This window comes from Enhydra lutris, unplaced genomic scaffold, assembly GCF_002288905.1.
Source record: "Enhydra lutris kenyoni isolate GAN:26980312 unplaced genomic scaffold, ASM228890v2 scaffoldscaffold24, whole genome shotgun sequence".
Taxonomy (NCBI): domain Eukaryota; kingdom Metazoa; phylum Chordata; class Mammalia; order Carnivora; family Mustelidae; genus Enhydra; species Enhydra lutris.
The window spans coordinates 28813187-28818130 of record NW_019154108.1 but is presented as its reverse complement, the minus strand read 5'-3'; the positions used below and the strand labels follow the sequence as shown (position 1 = coordinate 28818130).

Here is a 4944-nt window from a genome sequence, read left to right as displayed (position 1 = left end):
GTTCCATGGTGTATAAACCACATTTTGTGTATCCATTCATCTGTCAGTAGACACTTGGGTTCTTTCCACCTTTTGGCTGTTGTGAGAAATGCTGCTCTGAATAAGGATCCTTCTACTTTCAATTTTGGGGGGCATATAGACTGCAGTGGAATTCTGTGTTTAGTATTTTAAGGAACCACCATATTTTTTCCCCACAAATGAACCATTTTACTTCATTCCTTCATCAGGCAGAATGAGATGGCCATTTATGGGTCTACCTCATTTTGTTTATTCTTTTCCCCGTGGATGGACATTTGCATAGTTTCTGGCTTTTCCTATTGTGAACCCTGCCACTATGAATGTTCCTGTACATTTCTGTTTGTTTGTTTGAACCAGTGTTTTCAATTTTGGGGATATATATCTAGGAGCACAATTGTTGAACCACATGGTAATTCTGCTTTGATCTATTTGAGTAAATGCCAAACTATTTTATAAGTAGACTGCACCATGTTTCACAAGCGAGGTTAACGGTTTCAGTTTCTCAAGATCCTTTTGTTATTTTTAGTTTTCTTGATCATAGTGATTCTACTTGTGTAAAGGGACATCTAACTCATTTAAAACTTCATTTCCATAAAGACTAATGATGTCTAACATCTATTCACGTGCTATTCATCATTTGTATGATTTCTCTGGAGAAGGATCTAGACAAGTCCTTTGTCCATTTTAAAAATGGGGTTGTCTTTTTGTTGAGGAGTTGTAAAAGCTCTTTACATATTCTGGGCAACAGCCTCTTATTAGATAAATAATGTACAAATATTTCCTTCCATTCTGGGGGCTGTCTTTTCACTTTCTGGATAGTATCTTCTGATGCACATAGTTGTTTTTGTTTTTGTTTTTTTTTAAATTTCTTTTTAAAAAGTGAGAGAGAGAGTGTGCAAGTGGACAGGGGCAGAGGGAGAAGGAAAGAGAATCTTAAGCAGGGCCCACACTCAGTGTGGAGCCTGACTTGGGACTTGATCTCACAACCCTGAGATCATGATCTGAGCCAAAATTAAGAGTGAGATGGTTAACCAACTGAGCCACCCAGATGCCCAGGACAGATTTTTAATTTTTTTAAAAGATTTTATTTATTTATTTTTGAGAAAGAGACAGTGAGTGAGAGTGTGAGAGGGGAGGTAAGAGGAAGAAGCAGACTCCTGGAGGTGGGAGCCTGATGTGGGACTTGATCCCGGGACTCTTGGACCATGACCTGAACTAAAGGCAGTTGCTTAACCAACTGAGCCACCCAGGTGCCCACAGATTTTTAATTTTGAGGGTATTATTTTGTCTATTTTTTTTTCCTTTCCCTTCTTATGCTGTGGTGTCAGATCTGAAAGCATTGCTGAATCCAAGGTTATGAAGATTTATCCCCATTTGTTTCTTCTTGAGTTTATAACTTTACCTCATACATGTAAGACTTTAACTTATTTTGAATTAATGTTGATATGTGGTGTGAGGTAAGGGTCCAGTTCCATTCCTTTGTACATGGATAGCCAATATTCTAGCACCCTTTGTTGAAAAGACCATTCTGTCCCCTGAGTGTAATGTTGTCCACCCTGTCAAAATTCAGTGGACCATAGATGAAGGGGTTTATTTCTGGGCTGTCAGTTAAATCCCACTGATCTGTATGCATACTTTAAAATTTTATTTTATGTTATTTATTTAAACTTTTTAAAATTTAAGTTCAATTAATTAACATATATTGTATTTGTTTTCAGGGTGTATGCATACCTTTATGACAGTATCACAATGTTTTATTTATTTATTTATTAAATAAATTTATTTATTTACTGGTGCTTTGTATTAAGATTTGAACTTTGGAAGTATGACCTTTCACCTTTGATTTCCTTTTTCAGGATGGTTTTGGGTTATCTTGTGGTCCCTTAAAATTCCATATGATTGTTACGATTAGCTTGTGCATTTCTTCCCAAAGGCCTTTGTGAAATTTCTTGGGAACACATTGAATTTCCACATTGCATTGAGTACTGTTGCCATCTTATCAATAGTATGTCTTTTCATCACCATGGGGTGTCCTCAGATTTATTTAGGTTTCCCTTTCTTTCAGCAATGTTTTGTGATTTTCGGTGTACAAGATGTACACCTTGATTACATCTATTCCTAAGTAGTTTGTCAATGTTGATGTTCCCTAAAACGGAAGTGTTTTCCTAAATTCCTTCTTGGATGATTCATTGCTAGTGTATACAAATAAGAGAGATTTTTGTGTATAGAGATTTTGTCCTGTAACTTTGCAGAATCAGGGAACTGGCTGTAATCATGTTTTGTTGATTCTGCAGGAAGTTCTCTATAGAAGATGATGCCATTGCCGGTCTCTGAATAGCCCTTATTCTACTGTTTCCTTTCACATGTGGATTGCTTATGTCTTACCTTCTTGTTCTGGGTAGAACTTTCAGTACAATACTGAGCAAGGAGTGAAAGCCAGAATGATGGACTTGTTTGTGATTTCAGAGTAGAGCTGTCAGTCCTCAAAACTGAGCATGATGTTTGATTAGGGTTAGGGTGGGGTTAGGGTTAGGGTCTCCCTGTCCCCCACTGTACAGAGCCCATTCTTCTCCAGTAATCAGCAGAGTGATCTTTTCAGAACACAACCTTTGAGCCTCTCTGTGATCCACTCCCCAGCTGCCCATCCCCTCCAGCCTCACCTCTCCCACCATATCCCCCCACCTCTGTGGGCCTACCAGGTGTGTGGTCATCCCACATGTGCCTCGGGCCTGACTCCAAGCCGTCACATTCTCTCTGCCCTCTCCCAGGAGCACTCTTCTCTCCCCCTGCTTCATGTCTGGCTTGTTCCCCCGTTCGCTGGACCTGGACTTGCCCCTTGGTGACCTGACTCATGTCTGCTGGGTGTTTGTGACCTTGTTGCCTATTTAAATGTAGTGCCTCCTTTCCCTGTGTGAGCGATTTACTAAGCTGCCAGGTATGGGGTATGCACAGGGAAGTAGCCTTAGTGCCTGTGTGAAAAAATCAGTCTCAGGGCGCCTGGGTGGCTCAGTCATTAAGCATCTGCCTTCAGCTCAGGTTGTGATCCTGGGGTCCTGGGATCAAACCCCAGCATGTTGGGCTCCCTGCTCAGCAGGGCGCATGCTTCTCCCTCTCCCATTCGCCCTGCTTGTGTTCCCTCTCTAGCTTTCTCTCTCTCTGACAAATCAATAAATAAAACTTTAAAAAAATCAGTCTCAGAGGGGCTCACCACCCTTGCTGACAGTCCCCTCAGAGAGACAAGACTTCCAGCTTCTGGGGGGCCAGGGACCCAGAAGCTTACACTCTTGGATTCACATCTGGGACCTAAGCAAGCCCCCTCTACTTCCAGTGGTCCTCTTTCGTCTTCCCTGCCCATGGGCTGGACCTGATTCCTGATCTAGGGGAGTTCGAGGGTGACCATTCCTAGGAATAGAGTGGTTGACTGATGGACCCTAGTAGCCTTCACAAGAGGACCCTATGGGGGTGGAGACAGCTCTGTGGGGGCCAGCGACAGCCCACCCAAGGCAAAGTGGGGAGGAGGCCAGCGCTGCTTATTTTAGCCAGTCTGCGGGCCACAGAGAGGAGGGCTGTGCCCCAAAGTGCTCCACTCCTGGCAGGGGGGACAGGACCTGCAGGGGGTCAGCCAGGGGAGGGCACCTTCAGGGTTTGTCTGGGAGCTCGGCACAGGGGAGCATTCCTGGCTCCAGCATGCTGACTGTGGGGTTGGTTTCCCACCTCTGAAGCCTCAGACTCCCCTTTGCATGATGGGGTGCTGATGGTCCCCATCTCTGGGAGCAGAAGGTAGGGAGGCCTCATGAGCACACTTGCTCGGGACAAGCTGGGAGAGTGGCTGTTGCTTAAAGAAGGCCTGCCCCCTTGAAGAAGGTTCACACATCCATGGCCCCCAGCTCTGGGGTCCTGCTACCAGCCTCTGACAGTGACCTTCCTCCTACCTTGTCCCTCATCCCTGTAGATAGGTGGTTTTCCTGGAGCTGTTCCTGCAGAGGGCATAGGAGCCCATCATGGTGGGACAAAAGGTCACCTACTAGGTCATCACTGACCAGTGGGCTGCTGGGCCTGTGTGCCCCCCTCCCGTCCTGGGAGAGCTGGAGGGTGGTGGTCCTCAAGGTCCCCAGCACCCCAGCACTGGCAGGATGTGTCCATGCAGCTTATGGCAATGGTCAGCCGCTTCTGTGAGCAGCGCTTCCTCCATGAGGTGGACGACCTGGTGTGTGCAGATGTGGACATCAAGTTCTGGATCATGTGGGTGTGGAGATCCTGTCCTCCCTCTTTGGCACCCTGCACCCCAGTTTCTACTGGGTGGCCCATGAAGACTTCAGCTACCAGCACCAGCTACAGTCCCAGGCCCACATCCCAGGGACCAGGGCGACATTTACTACATGGGGGCCTTTTCTGCAGGGTTAGTGGTGGAGGTTCACTGACTGACCTTGGCTTATCACCAGGCGATGGGGGCCAACCTGGCCAATGAGATCAAGGTTGTGTGGTGTGATGAGAGCCACTTAAACAGGTACCTGCTGGACCACAAGCCCACCAAGGTGCTATCCCCGGAGGACCTGTGGGACCTGTGGTGTTTGGGCTGCCCTCCCCCCACCCTTCATGAAGAAGCTGAGATTCGTGATGATGCCCAAGAATCACCAGGACATCCGGGACGCATGAGGGGCTGTCCCGTCTCCATCGGGGGTGCTGTCCTGAGCAGAGCTGTCAGAGCAAGTTCCTACTTCTGTCCCCTCCAGGGAGACCGTGGAGCCCAGCACTGCCCACACAGGCTTGTCCAGGGCCCCCAGCTGCACCCACACACAGGAGGCTTGCCTGGGGACACAAGGTGCTCTCTTTGCGGTCACTACATTCTGATAACTTCTGGGTCAATTGCAGCTGTGAACGGCTCCAGTTTTATGTCAGGCATTTTTCTGTGACAATGCTGAGCAA

The 4944-nt window shown here is 46.8% G+C and overlaps 1 pseudogene; it reads left to right on the top strand.

The window, feature by feature from the left end:
• Positions 1-1455: 1455 nt before the first annotated feature.
• On the top strand, positions 1456-4674 carry LOC111150700 (annotated as a pseudogene).
• Positions 4675-4944: the final 270 nt, after the last annotated feature.